Below are 20,060 nucleotides of genomic sequence, written 5' to 3'. Positions count from 1 at the left end.
TCCATTTGACACGTATGATACCTTGTCAGAAAAATAGCTCTGGAAGTTCAGGACCTAAAAAATTTCCAAAAATAGTAAATTTTGCTACAATTAAGGAAACTGAAAAAAAATACTAAAAGAACAATGGTGAGGGTCCAAATGGAATATGAGGGCGGCCACAAATATCCACTTGAATTAGTCCTTCCCCCTTAGTAAGTGATGGTCCCCATTGCATTGAGTTCCTCCATGAGATGAGGAAACTTTTGCTGAACTTGGTCCCTGGTGAGCCAGTTGCCTTGGTGCAGGATTTGGTTGACTTTGACAACTCGATATAGCTAGATCTTATGCCGGTGAGTGTTCTTCATCTACATTTCCATGATTTGATCAATTGCATCTTGTTCCATGTAGTCTGGATTTAACTCTATTGGTGTGATTTGTTTTGCAATGTCAGATGTGTCTAGTAATGGTGGAAAGTATGGGCAAAGGTGATCCACATTGAACACTAGGTGCAAGCCAAGGAATGGGGGAATGTTGAGCTCGAAAAAATTATCTCTCATGGCCTTGGTGATGGTTTTTGGCCCATATTGAAGCAGGTGAATCTTGCAATGGGGATGAGTGAGGCGCTCATTCTACAAATGTAGATAAACTTTATCGCCCACCTAGAACTTATGTGGCACCCAATGTTGATCATGCTGCTACTTTTACTTAACATTGGCTTTGTCCAATATGTCATGGACATGTTGGCGGATGTGTTGAATATGCTCAATGAAGCTATTTAGCTTGTCGGCTTCAGACTAGACATGAGCTGAATCTGCCTGAGTCACTATAAATGGTATGGCTACATCAACGGGACATAGTGGTTGGAATCCTAAGCCCACCTAAAAAGGGTTGTGGCCAGTCGAGTTGTGGAGAGCCTAATTATAACTGTGCTAGACATAGGGGAGGCTCTCATCCCATGTGCGTGGATGCTTTGACTTGTACATGCAGAGAATGTGTGCAATCATCATGTTGACAACCTCTGTCTAGCCATCAAGTTGGAGATGGAAATATGTGGACTTAGTGATCTTGTTGTCTAGCATCGATGAGAGACTGGACCAAAATGTACTGATGAACCTGTTGTTCTGATCTTAGATGATAGACTGTGGGATCCCAAAGTGTACTCACACTCGTTCAAAGAAGATTTTAGTAGCTACTTCTGTTGTGATATTCTTCTTGTAGGCTGCCGTAATGGCCATCTTCGAGAATCTGTTGATGACCACAAAAACACAGTCATTTCCATGCTTAGTGGAAGGAAGGTCAACATGTAATCCATGGACATGGATTCCCAAGGTCAACTAGGGGTAGGAAATGGAGTATAGAGGCCCTGCTTTTGATGGTCGGTTTGGCAATGGTGCAGCCAATGCAGGATCTGATGTAGTTCCTAAAATCATGTCAAAGATTCAGAAAGTAGAAATACTTTTATTGTACTGCCACCATTTTCACAACCCTAAAATGACCAATGACCCGACTGTAGTGGGCTTCCTAAATCAGCTTTGCACGCTCGCTTAAAGGAATACAAAGGTGTCCCAGGTGGCATAACAGAGCATCCTAGAGGTGAAAATCTAGAACTTGCTGACCCCCCAAGAGCATATGGTATGTTTGGCTGAATTCTTGATTGCTTTCGTAGAGAAGTGGCCAATCATAAGTCTCGTGCCCACAAGAGTTGAGCATGGTGGTTGATGCCATGATCAGTAGTCAGAAACATTACTAGTGATGCACTTCTTGTACTTGATATTCAAATGGAACTGTTGCAGGTATGTGGACCACTTCTGATGGCAATGATTCTGTAACTTCCCTTGCGTTTTTCTGAACTGAAGGGGATGGTGGTCTATGTGGATGACCATTTCCTTCCCCAATATGTAATGCTTCCATTTTCAGTAGGCCGACACAATGGAATACATATATTTTCCATAAGTGGGATACTTCCGGACTGTGTCTGAAAGTGTCTCACTGCGATATGCCACTGGATGCCCCTGTTGAGTGAGGATTAACCCAATAACATTTTCAGAGGCAATTGTCTCGATCTCAAATGGTTGTTGAAAGTCTGGTAAAGTGAGCATTAGTGCATAGCAGAGTCGATGTTTCAACTCTGTGAATGTCTTCTGTTGAGATTCAGACCAAAATAATTTTTCTTTCGCTTCTCCCTTAGTGACTTGACTCAAGGGCCAAGTGATATGAGAGAACCCCAACACAAACCTATGGTAGAAATTGGCAAGACCCAGAAAGCTGCGGAGCTCTGTCGTAGTCGTTAGGGCTGGCCAATCCCGAATGACTTGGATCTTGGGTGGATCCACATGCACCCCCCGTTCATCAATAATGTATCCCAGATATTGAACCTCGGTCATGCCAAAAGTGCATTTCTCCAAATTGACACACAACTTGTGTTGCTGCAATGTTTGGAGACCCTTTTAGATGTGGTGGAGGTGCTCTTCCCAACTCTGGCTGAAGATGAGGATGTCATCCAAGTATACCACTACAAATGAGGATAAGCCTATGTGAGACTAATTTTTATCTATTAATTAGTCTCATGTAGGCTTAGGTTTAGTTTCTAGAAATTAGGCAGCTTTTTGTTTTATGCATTAGATATTTATTTGTTCTCGTTGGTAAGCTCCTCCTTCAATCTATCACTTTTGTCATGTAGAGGGATCCAAATTGGGATTCGAAATGTTGACAAGAGACACACAATACTATGGATGATGCGAATCAAAAACCTCTAAAACACAGCCACAAAAAACTTAAAATCTAATATTAGTTAATCATATTTCTTAATTTTTTGTATCAGCAATACAATATTTTATTAGTTATTTTATTTTTGTAATGAAATATTTATCATCATTATTTTTTGTTTCATTAAATTATATTTAAACTAACTAGTAAATAATAACTACTATGTAACACTTATTCCATAACATAAACCAAAATTCAATGCAACAATATTTCATCCTCGTTTCATAACCCAAAATTTGGATATTGGAACATCCTAATGGGTCTTATATTTCATTCATAATGTCCCATTATATTTCATTCATAATTTGCATTAGATGATTGTAAAATGTGGACACCCACATAATTATCATAATTTAGAATGATTTTGCATAAAAATTACGTAATCTTTTTATAAAAATGAGATTCAAATAAAGGCAGGTTGAGACACAATTACTGGTTCCTAGAAAAAATGGTGAGGGGAAGGGCCCGCACTCGGTGCATCCAGATGTTGGCATGCGGTGGCAATGCGGACGATGGAATTCTTGATGATTGATTGTCCGGCCGGCCGCCACCGCCATCGCCAATCTTGCCTTTACTTTCCTTCTGTTCATACCAATCCCCACCCTTGATACTGCTATATCTGGATGTCTTCCATTCATACCCACCCCTGATACTGCTATATCTGCATCTCTTTACACAATATCAGTAGCTCTTATAAGCTACTAGCAAAGGCGGTGCAAGATAGATGGAGAAGAAGAAGACGACAATGAGGCCATGGTCGGCCAATGATTCCCCTCTGTATGCAGGCCTCGTCTCGCTCTCGATGAGCAGCATTGGATTCAAATCAGATTTGAGAGAAAAGCAAGCAGCAATGAGAAATATTGACGGCGAGCTCTATTTCACGCCACAGCAATCAATATGAGAAAGAAACCATTATTGAGTCGGTCACATGCCTAACTGTATGTTCCTATAGATCACTCATGTTTCAACCTAATTAGTTATTGTTGTCAGATATCACAGGAATGTATAAACCAATGCTTCCATAGATTTGATTTGAACGTAATTTATAATTATGGAGATAGCTTTCGTACTAATATTTATTAGAAAAGAGATAGGAGCAATATCATACCACTTGCCTTTTAGTAGTTGGATCTCCCAATTTTTGGAACGCTCCAAATTCTACTCGACCATCCAGATCCGAGTTGATACCAGCAAAAACATCTTTGAATAAGGTCCTAGCACCATGCCAAATGTGTCCAAAAAAGAAGAGGAGGGAAAATGTAGCATGTCCAAAAGTAAACCAACCCCTTAGACTACTACGAAAAACACCATCAGATTTTAGAGTAGCATGATCTAATTCAAAAGTTTCACCTAATTGAGCATGTCTAGTGTATTTTTTAACTATAGCAGGATCACCAAAACTGACCCTTTTAAGTCCACCACCATAGAACTCAACAGTTACACCTACTTGTTCAACACTATACTTTGATTCTGCCATCCTAAAAGGAACATTGGCTTTCACAATTCCTTATTTGTCTACCAGAACTAATGGAAATGTTTCGAAAAAGGTAGGCATACGACATACAAAAAGCTCATTTCCCTCCTTATCTTTGAAGATAGGGTGTCCTAAACAACCAACAGGTATTCCATCTCCATTGTCCATTGCACCTGCTCTGAATAACCCCCCCTTAGCTGGATTATTACCAATGTAATCATAAAAAGTATGTTTCTCGGGAATTTTGGACCAAGCTTCTAATAGGCTTAAATTTTTTACTAACCTGCATGAACCCATCAATATATTTCTTTTTGGAAGTATCCCTGATCCCACTGGTAATGACTGGGACCGAATAATTCGACTGGAGTAGTTGCGGAGCCATACCACATGGTCCCAGCAACAATGAAAGCTGCAAAAAACACAGCAGCAATACTGCTGGATAGGACCTTTTCAATATTCCCCATGCGTAATCCTACGTATAAACGTTGGGGAGGACCAACACTGAGATGGAATAGACTTGCTAATATACCTAAAATACCCGCCACTATATGATGAGAAGTTATTCCTCTTGGAACAAAAGGATCAAAACCTTTAGCTCCCCATGCTGGATCCACTGGTTATATTTTTCCAGTTAGTCCATAAGGATCAGACACCCATATCCTAGGACCATACAAACCCGTTACATGAAATGCTCCAAATCCGAAACAAGCTACTCCTGAGAGGAATAAATGAATTCCAAATACTTTTGGAAAATCTAAAAAATGTTCTCATGTACGTTCATCATAGAATATGTCCAGATCCCAATATACCCAATGTGAGATAGCTGCCAAAAAGCACAAGCCAGAAAACATGATATGTGCCCCAGCCACACCTTCATAACTCCAAATACCGAGATTAATTACAGTTTCTCCGGTGATGTTCCATCCACTCCATGAATCCTTTATTCCCAAACGAGTCATAAAAGGTATAAAGAACATACCTTGTCTCCACATTGGATCAATAACAGGATCGAATGGATCAAAAACTTCTAATTTGTACAGAGTCATTGAACCAGCCCAATCAGCAACTAGAGCTGTATGCATTATATGTATAGAAATTAACCATCCAGGATCATTCAATATGACGGTATGAAAACGATACCAAGGAAAACCCATGCAAACACCCCTTTATCAGAAAAAGTAGACACTATGTAACTTTCTCACATTGGATTGGAAGAGATCATGTTATCAATCTAGACCCGGATCATCTCGAAAGTGAACATCTATTCACTTGGACATTGCTAACAATGGAACAGGTTTGAAACAATTTTGTTCATACATAATAGTAGGGAGAGGCAAAGATATTTTACCATTTTTATGTACCAATACACAATGTAGGGATTGGTCCCATTTATATTGATAAAAAAAGAGGAAAGAAACAAGATATTCTAATCCTTCCATTCATTCATGAACGATGCCTTTGCAATTTATGGACTAAGTAAGATATAATTTTTGATGAAAAATATCATTTTTCTACTAAAGAGTGGAGCTATTACTGTTCCATTAATAGTAATACTTTACTGCGGGAAAAAATAAAATACTGAGTTCAAATGCTCAGTCAAAATGATAATTTTATCATTTTGTGCTATGCAATGAAAAAAAAGGTCAAAATAGGAAGTCTCTAGGTAAATGGGCCTTTTCCGCTCCATAGAAAGATTCGGTGTTATTCATTTTCAAGATCAATAGTGGACGAACAGAGAGAGAGGGTTCAAACCCTCGGTACGGATGATTCGTACTACGGATTCGCAATCCGCCGCTTTGGTCCGCTCAGCCATCTCTCCAAGATGGAAGAGTTCATGTGTAACAAAATGAATGGTGGAGTAAAGGTGTATACCATAGTATGTACAGATTGTATCGGCAATATAATGACTATTTCCATTATTCAGCTGGATAAAGAACAATCCAATCAATCATATTGTTCATTTTGTTAAAAATAGTTCTGTATGACTGATTTTTTCTCTTTTCTTGGAGGATGGCCAGGCCAAGAAAAGCAGAAAAATTTAGTCATACAATGCTTGACCTAATTTGAGAGCTAGAATACCTGCTGTAAAAGAAAGAAAAAAAGCTATCAAAAATTGAACCTCTATTACCATATCTTCATTCCCTCCCCAATTAGTTTGATTGAATGCGTTACATGGATTAGTCCATTTATTTCTCTCCAGTATCAAATTTTATTATCTAGATATTGAAGGGTTCTCTATCTATTTAGGGTTCTCTATCTATTTTATGTATTATTGTAAAGATATCAGTTGCTCAAGGCCATAGGTTCCTGATTGAAACTACACCAATGGGTAGGAGTCCGAAGAAGACAAAATAGAAGAAAAGTGATTGATCCCGACAACATTTTATTCATACATTCAGTCGATGGAGGGTGAAAGAAAACCAAATGGATCTAGAAGTTATTCCGTAGCTTAGTGTTCTGACACTGATGGTTGTATTGGGCCCTTTAGTTATAGATAGATAGAGATTTGGATGGATCAGAGATCCATCCAAATATCCTTTAACTATTTAAGTTGATAATGTAACGAATAAAACCCACCTGTATCACTAAACTATACACGCCAGAATCCCATTGACAGATATTCCATCACTTCTTTCCTTCCACATTTGAATCCAAATTCTTGAATTCCTTAATTCTCTCTCTTATATTTCTGAGAGAGAAGAAAGGATTCTATCCATTCTAGTTTTAGAAATTCTAGGTTGTTCTTTCTCTTTATCAAGGAATTTTTTTTGCTCAACTCCTCTAATATTCTAATTGAATTCTTTCTAATTCATTTTAGAAAGATCTTCCTCTTCCAGGAAGAAAAAGAGCCATAAACTGGAATGGCTCCATATTCTTAGCTCTTAATCTTTGTTGATCTCTTATAGTAATCACATCTTGAGGTTTGCAAGGGTAACTTGGTATACCTACCATATGGTCATTGACCTGGATATGTCCATGATTCACTTATTGTCTAGCTCCAGGAATGGTGGGAGCCATACCCAATTGAAAAAGAATATTATCTAAACACATTTCAAGTAATTGCAATAGTACCTGACTCGTTGAGCCTTTGGCTCTTCTAGCAATATGAACATATTTCAGCAAATGCTCTCAGGCATAACTTGTCTCCATTCGCTTCGTATCAGCTCAGCCTGGAGTTTCCAATATAGCGATCCTTACCCTATGAGCTACTGTAATATACGTTCTCAACTTGATATCTATAAAGATAGATGGATCATCCATATCCAATTTGTTGTCCATCTACCATAGTAGACTCACTCATTCATATATGATGAGGGGGCCCTTTTAACTCAGTGGTAGAGTAATGCCATGGTAAGGCATAAGTCATCGGTTCAAGTCTGATAAAGGGCCCATGTTTCCCACGAAGAAAGAGGGCTCGGGTGTCCATTTCTATTAGATAGATAGAAATATTTTCACCGAAATATGAAAATGACAACAAATCAGATTCGGATCCAGTCCGTTTTCTGACAACCATTATCCTTCTCAGTTCTTCGTGCTCTCGATCATGTGATCTCCAGCCTTGACCAAGGAAACCGAATCATCCCCCTCCCCGCCTCGGCATAGGGGCCTGAGCATTCTGGGGAAATTACGAATTGTAATAGAGTGACAATTTTTAAGATCAATGACCTCAAATCTAGAGACTCGACAAGAATTAATAGAGAGCACCCTTAAAGAAAGCCGCTCCAAAAGAAGAGAAGTTGTGAAGTTGGAAGAGATATAATTACAATGTGGAGTATAGAAGGTATGCGAAGAAGCATAACTTTGATCGCTTTCAGTGCCTCGCTCTTTCGAGCTCTCTTTCTTTGATACGAGCCTGTTCATGGTAACATGGCAGACTTCGAACACAAGTCAGAAGATTCGAACAAGAATTTTGAAAAGGGAATTAAGCACAACTGGTCCGATCCGATGCAGTCATAAAATATAGGTGTATACAAGTATTGTAGATTTTATGTCATAGCATTTTAATATTCGGAATTCTATATTTGATATAGCTTCACATTCATCCAAGACAAGCTCAGTGACCGTACATAAAGAAAAAGACCAACCAAGAAATGTATTACAGCTGCCTCACTGATCTAATCTGTAATGAAATGGAATTTATCTGGGCTTATGATACTATGTTAGTACTTGTAATAAATCATAGATCTGTATGTGTTCGTGTGTATATGCTATTTGCTATTGTCAGCTAGTATGTCAGCCATACTCGTTAGCCGTATTACTTTGAAAAATGACAAATTGATTTTTAAGCAAAGTTTTTTTTAGTAAAAATTATATAAGAGAAATTTTTGGTCAATGCATTTCTATTCAACAAGTGTGGTTTATCAAGTTTAGATGAAAAGGCATATCATGGCAAAGGTTTAAATAGAGACCAATGTAAAAACATAATTTCAAATAACCATTATATTTGAACAATAATATTTAAAATATAATATTCTAATTGTTTTGCTTTCTTGAATAGCTACTCAAATAATGTTTACACATGATAAATCACTCTTCACATTAAATATAGTTTCATAAACAAATTGCTGATCAGTGTATTTACTTCATCCGTCATGAAAATGAAATTTAAGTACTTCACATAAATATATTGGATTTGTCTAAATTGTTGCTTACAGTGGTTTAAATAGGTGGTTTCTTAAGTTATTGTTTATAATTTCTTGTAACAACTTAATCTCGTATGGTACAAACATTAGTGTTTTGAAATATAGCTATTATGATATTGACCTAGATTAATTATGGTAAAAATTATATATATATATATATATGATTTTCATTTTTATATTTTTTTATTGAAATTTTAATAAATTAAAAAACAATACAAAATTAAATAAATATTAATAATAGTTTAAAATATTATATAAAATAAATATTTAAAATATTTAAATTAATATAATTACATATATATATATATATATATATATATAATTATTTCTGTATTTTCCTATATCTTATAAAAACCTTCCATGTAAATAAAATTTATTTTATTTATTATTATATTATTCTCCACGCATAATATTAACTTAAATTTATGACACCCTCATAAGTACACAGGTTAGGGAATTGACAATTAAAATGAAATTGGCTAATCAAAATATTAAAATATATACTTTCAATTATATATTTTATTTAATTATTTTTAGAAATTGATAAATAAAATTAATTTCAATTTTCATACGTTGCAACCCTCTAAATGTATATCCATCTTGAACATTAAACCTCCGACGCTTTTGCAGTTTTTGAACTTTAGATACCATGATGTCAAACGATTATAGCTGTTACAAATGGTGCAAATAAGAAAAGCTCCTAGATTGTATATAGACCTCGTTGCCTGCTTTTGTACCTTATGCTTTGCAAGCCTACATATTTTTTACTAGATTATTTCTGTAGCAAATAGTTCCCGTCAAATTGTTCCCATCAAAACCACTTCTACCTTGTAAATAAACCTCGTTACTTTTGCTTTTTCTGTAACCCTATGCAAAATTTGCAGCTTAGACACTATGTTGCAGAACCTTTTATGTGGCAATTTGTTTGCATTAAGCCATTCCAGAGAAGCGGGGTTTTGGTTTTTCTCTCACCTTGTACAACCTGTTCTCCGTTGTATATGTATTTAACCTAACGGAGAAATTCGTTTCAATAATGGTAGTTTCTAAGTTTTTAGCGGCTTAAACTGCATGTTTCAGAAAATATGAACACTTGATCTCAGTTTATCTTTTTTATATGAATGTTCTTTTGCCACACATAAAACATGATAACAGAAAATTGCAGATGGAATACCAAGAAAATTTCATAAATATATACTATTTCATAAGTTGTTCACAAATTTGAATTTCATTCAACAGTATTTTTAAAAGTATGTTTTACAGATCTATCTTACCGTAATTCACGTCGACCATTCTCGGCCTCAAGGTGTTGTAATATGGTTTTGAACTCATAATCGTTGTAAGGCGTAGTCTCCAAGGAGTCCTTCCAAACATTTTCTAGGTCAACTTTGCGAATGAAACCTATTATCGGATTGATTACAGCTGAACAACCTCTATCGGGCTGCGTTGGAAATAGTAAATAGGTGGGAGTTTTTTAAGTGTGATGTTTAGATTTTTTTGTGTTTGAATTTAGTGGAAAAATTGAGGTGAAATTTTAGTTTGTGTTATTTAAATTAGTTTTTTTTTTTTATTATATATATGGATTAAGCATCTTAAAAAATATTTAGGGTACTTTGATTGTGTAGAGGTTACCCATTAACTTTGTGATTTCAATAAATTTCTGCCAGATTTTAGAAAATTAGACTAGAAAAAACCATCGAAAAAATTTCCAAAAATTAACACCAAAATCAACTAAAAAATAAATTTCCAGTAAAATAATCTCATGTCATCTTTTTGTTTTACAATGAGATGCTCACCTCCCATCATAGTAGATTGTAATCCGACCATCGTCAGCAATGTGCTTTGTTATAATTTTGTCGATGAAAATCAGAAGAGATTAATTTTCCTACAGTTCAGTGACCAATAAGATTATGATGCAAGCCCTCTATGAAATCTTGTCTTTGTTCTTTTCTTTTTCCAAGACTGATCATTAAAAGTCGCATCCTAGTTCTCATGTAAGATTCTGGATTCAAGAAGTTCCATAACATGGATGACGTGAAGCCGAGCATTCAAAAATGTGTTTTTGGGCACATATGATATAAGAAGTGAAAGAATATAAGCAGAAAATGGTCGGTTTAAATGGATAAAGTTAATATCAGAAGAAAAATTGTGGGTTTAAATGGATTAAGTTAATTTTCTACGTTCTTGGTTATTTTGTGTTGGTTTAAGTTAAAGAATTTTGATTCTCTGTAAAGAATTATATATATGTTTTATTTTCGTCTGTTAATTCATTCAATCAGATGGATGGTTCATAGCATTCGAGATTTTCAGCCCAAGAGACGATTAGGAACTGATATAACTAAGATTTAAAAATGAGCTAAATTAACTATAATGTATGTGCTTTATTCTAAAAGGTAATTAACTATAATGTACGTTGTCTATTTCTAAAAGTATTAGAATGGCTAAAAATGGTTACTAATATATTTTAGCAAAAATATAGATGATATAAAACAAAACTAACAAAGAGCGTTTGTATTTTAGCTATATATGGTTTAACATGAGGGAAATAATATAAGCAGAAAAATAGTGGGTCTAAATGGATGGTGAAGTTATTTTTCTCTGTTTTTCTTGGGTAAGTTAAGGAATTTTAACTATCTATATATGCTTTATATACCTACTCCAAGATAAGTAAGTCTTAAAAATGATCAAAATTAATTATAAGGTACGTTCACAGTTTTTAATAGTATCAAAATAGCTACCAATATATCACATAGTCGTTTTAGCATGGTTGTAGATGACATAAAACAAAACAAATAGAGTGTTGAAACACAATAAAAGCTAAGTGGAATTATAGGTATTGACCTTAATGGGGATTAGTTCAATGGGGATGTGAGTTCGTGGTCTAGGGCATGGAGCCACACCTGCTTCATTTCTAATTATCTTGCCTTAGATATACTTGAGATATAGAAAAATATCGTCCAAGGTTACCAAAATATCATCCTTAGCGTCATCTATTTCATAAAGAACTTTTCCTAGAAGAGATTTCATCCTCTAATATAGCTCAGTGGTATATATGTATTTATTTTCTTAGCGTCAAGTATGGTTAGAGTTAGGCTTCTAAGCCATAACCTCTACAAAGACTTTGAAATCAAAGAAACATGTACATCAACCAAAAATAACTTCCTTTCATAACTTTAACTCAACATTTTATTCTAATAGAGACGGCTCTACAAATATCCAAGTTAATGACTCCATACAAAAGTGTTCTCTTAAGCCTCTAAAGGGGCCATGACAACCTCACCACACCTACATTGATCTCTTTCACACACCATTGTTTCACGCTAAGGATGGAAAGAAAATCCTATCCGAGAGTGTGAAAATAATAGTGAGAATGTTGTAGCCAAGCCAAATAGATTTGACTAAGGTTCTTAGAGAAATACTTAGCCTAAAAAAATAACAAATCTTGTGTGAAAATTAACAAAAATAAAAAAAGTCTAAAAATTAATGGAAGGAAAAGCATGAAAATAAGTCATGCTTAAAAAAAATGAGAGGGGGATGTGATGTTCCTCTGAAAACTAGCTCCATCATGAAAATCACTGCATACTAGGGTGCATCAATCAATAGCATGAAAACTAGTTCCATTCAAACTAGCTTCATCATGAGAATGACTGCATACTAGGGTGCATCAATCAATAGCATGTGATGATCCAAGTTTGAATATAGCTTCACATGAAAGAGGAGGAATAAAAATTGATTTCCATAAATGCACACGTTGCAAGGATGATGAAACACACCATGTGTTTTAACATTGTATCGAATAATAGAAGCACATCTACCTCATTCATTGAATAAAGTGGTGCCGTATATGGAAGTGATGCTTAGGAAATGTATTTTAAGTTTGGTTTTGCAAAGGCTTACGCATGAGATTTAAGGCCAAGGCATATTAAGTGTTTGTTTTATGAAATTTTATACAAGAAATTTCTGTATAAAGAAATTTTATTTTCAATGTTATTTTTAGAATCTTTGTAATTAAAGGCAAATTGTAATGGCGGATATAAACATAATGGAAAATCTTTATGGTCAATTAAATGAGGCGTTTTCAAGAGTTATAGGTATATGTTTTTATTTCTCGTAGATATATAAATTTTCTCTTTCATTTGAATGGTGCAGGATATATCGCTTTTATTTTCCATAGAACTTCAAGTTTATTAGTACAACTTTGCGATGAATTTGAAAGGGGAGTTTTCAAAAGTTTATTTCGATAGGTTTCTATTTTTCATGCACATATAAATTCTGTATTGAATTTGAATGAATATTTGTGTGATTAAGTAATTTTTGTGCCAGCACATTGCTACTAAATATAATAGTTGTGTTTTTTAATTCTTTGAGTGTGAAGTAAAATAGGTTATACTTTGTGAATCATAAAGAGAAGAGACATGGAATAGAAGAAGAACATCAAATAGAACTAGCATTTGCATCAGATGTTGCAAAGGAAACGCTTCAAGGCATAAAAGTAAATGGTCATTGAAAAGAAGATAAAGCATAGATTTATCCCATGAGTTAACTATGAGCTTACCATGGCACTAAAAGCTGTAGGGAGGACAATGGCAGGGTGTACTGAACCACTACAGTGGAAATGGACCGCTCAGAGACTGCCAAATGAAGATTGCCTCAATGCTTGTCTAAGCTTGAGTTACGATGCACTGGGTAAGGAGAATATTCATTTGAAATTATGCTTTCTACACATGGCCGCAACATTTGCAGAACACCAAATTATTCATGCCAACCATGTGATTCCATTATGGGTGGGAGAAGGCTTGCTGGCACAACAAGATCACCATCAACTTAGCTACAACCCATCCGCACTAGGAGGGGTTTATCTCAACCTTTTGGCAGATCGTTGTTTGATTGAACCCATCGTGAGAAACACAAGATACACAACCTCTTGCGCAATTTGGGAATCTGTGTTGCCGAGGCTGAAGAAACTTTCTTTTGCCATGTGGGTCGGGATTTGAGCACATTGAATGAAAATGAATGTTCCGGATGCAGTCAAATTTTCTTGAGTAGTAACGGACTGAGTTCGCTCCCTGAGTCAATGAGAGTTCCAGAACTATGTTCATTGTTAATAGATGGTAACAAATGTTTAACAAAAATTCCAAAAGGGGTTATTGGGAGTATGGTCTCTCTTAAGGTTATGGATTTGAGTGGGATGTCAGTGTAGTCATTACCAGAGAGTGTGGGGTGTTTGAAACAGGTAAGATGCCTCCTTTTATCAGGTATGCCCATCAACTTTCTACCTGCATCTCTTACAAATCTTGGAAACCTGGAGATCCTTGATCTGAGCTGCTCTAGAATCACGGAATTACCGTTCAGCCTTCATAATTTGAAATCTTTAAGGCATCTAGCCATGGATAAATGTGGTCATTTGCAGTATCTACCTTGCAGCATCTCAAGGCTCACCTCTTTGCAAGGTTAAACAATGTATTGATGCACCAATCTATGGGAAAAAGGTGAGCCCAAGAAATGGAAAAAAGTGGCTAGCATTATCAATTTGGCCAACTTAAAGCAACTCACCAAGCTCCATTTAACAAACAATTGGGGCATTACTAGGGAAGGCACATTAGGGAATATGATTGAAATGAACACCTTCATGTTAGAACTCACAAAGGTGAGATCTCTGCTGAGTGACATGAATAACATGTCAAAGTTGAGAAAACTGTATATGGAGTGTCATGACTTGGTTAGAATGGAACTAGTCTTATATTATACAAGTGTAATATTTTGGACGAACTTTCACATCTGCATAAGCTCAACAATTTGCAGCGATTAGAAATAATTGAATGCTCTAAATTAAAGAAGTTTCCTCAGCTCAACAATCTATAGTGATTAGAAATAATTGAATGCTCTAGATTAAAGAAGTTTCCTTAGGAATTCGGTGACAAGGAGGCATTTTCTTTATTGAAGATATTTTCAATTGCTGGGTTGCATGAATTATAAGAGTTTCCAATCGTAAATGAAGAAGCAATGCCAGTACTTGAAATATTCATCATAGTAAAATGCTAAGCATTGAAGGTATTTCCAAAGAGTTATTTTGATTTGAAAACACGTCAAATAATAAAATCTATGGTTGCAGCTCCTTGAAAATGAAAGATTTAAGAGAACTTAGGGAATCCAATAAGATAATAGAGGTGAAGACCATGTCTATAGAGGACACCAGAGACTCAAGAAATAGGTACTCTCAATTAATAACGGAAATGAAAAGTTGGCTCTACAGAGAATTTTGGAGCAATACTGATGTGTTCCTTTTCTTAAGAAGTCTTTATACACTTGCATGATTTAACTGTGAGCATTCTATATATGGTCACTTCTAGGAAGGGTAGTCCATTAAAATTGACCAATATAGACCAATCAATACTCAAAATACATAATACTCATAAGAAAAACATGTATTCCTCTATTATGTATATTTATTTACTATTTGGTTTTGAGTGTCGTTGTTGGAAAATATAGTCATTAAATTAAAAGATATATTCATCTATTATGCATATTTATTTAATATGTGGTTTTTTGAAAGACTTTAATCTCATTTTGTTACAATTTCCTTGTGAATTTTAAAATCAACCTATCAATCCAGTACATGGTTGGTGTATATATTATTTGTTAGTATGTGAGAGATATATATGTCTTAGCATAACAATCAAATTTGTACTAGTTTACTTTTAAGATCTGAATTGTGATGGCTAAAAATGTTTAAAAAGTTGATATGTAGTGAACAGTGGTTTGAGAACTTTGAATCCAACAATATTAGCTACATTCAACAAAATTTACAAGCAGAATTTCATGTCATTTTGTTACAATTTCCCTGTACACTTTACAATCAACTCCTCTCCCAGGAGCAATGGAAAATCCAACATTTAAATATCGCCATGTGAATCCTAATCTTGGGATTGCCAGGTCTAGCAGCAAAATTATGGTCTGTGAGCAGAAGAGGAGTGCTTCCAAATTCGATGTCTAGTCACTCAATTTCAATACCCTTTTCGGGGGCAAGTGACATAGAGATAATCCTTAAGGGAAATGTTTTTTTAGGTATACATCCAAGATTTTATTTGGATAAATTTTCATTCTAGGGTTGATGCATCTTCATTTCAAGATGGAGCTGGATTGACAACAATGTGCCTTTCAGGATGTGAAAGGTTTGTACGACCTGAATGTTGCACAAACTCTGTAGGTGATAAGAATGTGCCATGGCACACACAAACTATACTAACCTCATCTCTACTATAGTTGTACAAGAATCCATTGTTTGTTTTCCCATTTGGGCCTGGTCCACTAGTTGAAACACAGGCCATTTTGGGCAATGAGGATTGAGTTAGAGGCCTTTTATCTTTAGAAATATTTGGCTTACCTATTTTGTCTATTGTATCATTTGAAGTATATACTCGTTGTGAGGACTTGGTGAAAGACGAGGCTTCTGTGATTTGTCTTTCATATGTGGATGTTGTTGTTGAAGTTGCCAGTGCAGATTGAGCTGTAACAGAAGGTGCCATTTCAAGAGCAGCATCAGTGGATTTAGGAGGCTCTAGTTGACTAGAAGAACTCAATTCTAATGAACCCATAGTTTGTTCTTTCATATTGCTCAGAGACGAAACCTTATTCAAAAGTTTTGACGTAGAAGATGTGATTGACTCTTAGTATCGTTGCTACTTTTCCCTGTGAAAGTAAAAGGATATTTGGTTAGCCCAAATGCTGATTAAAATCAAACTAAATGTTTCCTCCAACTATATCAATCAAATTAGTAACCCAAAGTAATTCATAGAATATGGAAAGTGACAATTTACTTGCTAGAAATGTATGTTACTTAAAAAGGGTGTCATTGTTTTAGTGGCTAAATGAAAACAATATAAAGTGTATCTCCCAGTTTTTTGAATGTGTTATATTCCATTGGACATCCAAATCAAGGTTCACTACCAGTAAACAAAGCTTGGAATGGGGTTCTAGCACCATGCCAAATGGATCCAAAATGAAAGGAAGAGAAAATGTAGCATTTCTGAGAATTAAACAACCCTTCGTACTAGGAACAAGGCCATCAGATTCAAAGCAGGATAATCTAAGCACTTTCAGTGACATTTTTTCTCTAGAGCAGTGCTTCCCTACATCTTAACTACGTTGTGCATGCAATAATATGCAAGTGTGTTCCATAAAGAAAAACATACTATAAATGAAACTCCTAAGCAATGCCATACAAGGTTTCATTCATCAATTAGTCATATTTCACTGGACATCCAAATCAAGTTTAAATACCAATAAACAAATCTTTAAAGGGGGTTCTAGCACCATGCAAAATGGATCCAAAATGAAAAGAAGAGAAATGATTTAGTTACAGGCATTTTATCTTCAGAAATATTTGGATTACCTATTTTTTCTATTGTATCATTTGAAGTAGATACTTGTTGGGAGGACTTGGTGAAAGACGAGGCTTCTATGAGTTGTCTTTCATGTGTGGTTGTTGTTGTTAAAGTTGCCAGTGTAGATTGAGCTGTAACAGAAAGTGCCTTCTCAAGAGTAGCATCAGTGGATTTAGGAGGCTCTAGTTGGCTAGAAGCACTCAATTCTAGTGAACCCACAGTTTGTTCCTACATATTGCTCGGAGAAGAAACCCTATTCAAAGGATTTGACGCAGAAGATGTGATTGACTCTTAGTATCATTGCTACTTGTCCCTGTGAAAATAAAAGGATATCTGGCCAGTCTAAATGCTGATTAAAATCAAACTAAATGTTACCTCCAACTATATCAATCAAATTAGTAACCCAAAGTAATTCATAGAATATGAACAGTGACAATTTACTTGCCAGAAATGCATGTTACTTCAAAAGGGTACGACTGTTTTAGTGGCTAAATGCAAACAATATAAAGTGTATCTCCCAGTTTTTGGAACGTGTCATATTCCACTAGACAACCAAATTAGGGTTCAATACCAGTAAACAAATCATTGAATGGGGTTCTAGCACCATGCCAAATGGATCCAAAATGAAAAGAAGAGCAAATGTGGCATTTGCATACTATTACTTGAACAGTAGATATACATACAACAGCTAGCAAACTATAAAGGTTTTCCAAGGACAAAAACTATCCTCTATCAAAGGGATAGTATCTGTGAACACAATGAAGTGACAAAAAAATTCATTAGAACCGCATGCTTTACTATAATCCTAAAATAAATTACTAGAATCTTGAACTAACATAACATAGATAGTTAGTCTAGAAAAAGACATAACATAGATAAAAATCAATTTTCAATACCCATGGAAGATGCCCCTGAAGCATGGGAAGATTGCATAGGACCTGTCATTGGCGGGCCTTGTGAGTCTGCAACCCAACTCGGTAGTGTTCCAAAGATAGGTACTTGAAAAAGAGGAAATGGGTGAGTGGCCACAAGTTAGAAAACTACGCAGCTGCTCCCTTTTGATTTTTTGGTGTGTTTACATGGATGTCAATGTGTGCTTTTATGTGATTGAGGAGGATATTAGATCTTGATCATCACCTGTTGCAAACGACTCTAAAAATATGGTGAAGCAAAGTTGTCAATATCATCAATGGAATTTTTAATATCAGCATTCTCTGTCACATGGTAACTAGTATTGTTGGCTTATTTTGCAATCTGCTTTGGACATTCTTTTCTGTCTACTATATTTTTTCCTGGCTTGGGTTAGCCATTTCTCTTTGCTCTGATTTTTTTATTTTTTTGAGGGTTTTCTCTATTCTTCTCTGCCATTTCTCTTCCTTCACGAAAATTAATTCCATGCATCTCAAACTAAATTTGAAACTCATATAGGACCTTTTCCTTCATTATTCATCTTTTCCATTTCTTTCATGAGAAGAATATACTTTATTTTTGTAGCATAGATGGTTGCAAGTCTATCATACTTGGTAAGTTCACATCATATAGCAACCATGGCACTCACTACGGCAGCGTAGAAATGAGCAACAACACAAGTTCATTTTGATAAATCAATGGATCTGTCATTCAAAGGCCGCAGAGATGGAAAAAGAATGTGTCAACAAAAGATAATGTGGCATAGATTTGTATCCTTTCCAAATTCTACTCTAACAAATCACCACATCATGCCAAACAAATGTTAAGTTACTGCCCGCAGTTGGAACAATGATAAAGCAAATATATAAATATATAATAAAAACTGCATACTATTACTTGAGTAGTAGATATACATACAACCTCTACCAAACTATAAAGGTTTTCCAAGGACAAAAACTATCCTCTATCAAAGGGTTAGTATCTGGGAAGAGAATGAAGTGACAAAAAAATCCATTAGAATCACATGCTTTACTACAATCCTGAAATAAATTACTAGAATCCTGAACTAAAGAATAGAATGTCACAATTATTCTTGCATGTTGTAATGCTCTCAGATAGTTAGTCTAGAAAAAGACATAACATAGATAAAAATCAATTTTCAATACCTCTGGAATATGCCCCTGAAGCATGGGAAGATTTCATAGGACCTGTCATCGGCGGGGCTTGTGAGTCTGCAACCCAACTCGGCAGTGTTCTAGAGACAAGTATTTGAGAAAGAGGAAATGGGCGAGTAGCCACAGGTTGGAAAACAATGTTGCTACTCCCTTTTGAGTTTTTGGTGTGTTTACATGGCTGTCAGAGTATGTGTGTTTTTATGCGATAAAGGAGGATACTAGATCTTGACCATCACCTGCTGCAAACAACTTTGAAAATATGGTGAAGAAAACTTGTCCATATGGTCAATGGAATTTTTAATTCTTTAATATCAACATTCTCCATCACATGGTAACTGGTATTGTAGAATTATTTCGCGCTCTGCTCTGGACATTCTTTTCTATCTACTATATTTTTTTCCTTGCTTGGGTTAGCCATTTCTCTTTGCTGTGATTTTTGTTTTTTTTTTTTTAGGGTTTTCTCTGTTCTTCTTTGCCATTTCTCTTCCTTTATGAAAATTAATTCCATGCATATAAAATTAGATTTGAATCTCATATAGGACCTTTTCCTTCATTATTCATCTTTGCCATTTCTTTCACGATTGAGATATGACTGAGCAAATGAGAAATTTGCAGTGCTAAAACTAGAAAAATGGGCTGACCATAGAGTGGGTAATCATCATCATTTGGAGTGGGTATCGCACAATTTTGTTATCACATGTGTATCTCAGTCGCAAATCCCATCCTCTTATGC

This window comes from Pinus tabuliformis, chromosome 1_2 (assembly GCF_031772625.1).
Source record: "Pinus tabuliformis cultivar Carrire ecotype Pingquan chromosome 1_2, CPIR1, whole genome shotgun sequence".
In the NCBI taxonomy this organism is placed as follows: Eukaryota; Viridiplantae; Streptophyta; class Pinopsida; order Pinales; family Pinaceae; genus Pinus; species Pinus tabuliformis.
This window is presented reverse-complemented; position numbering follows the sequence as displayed.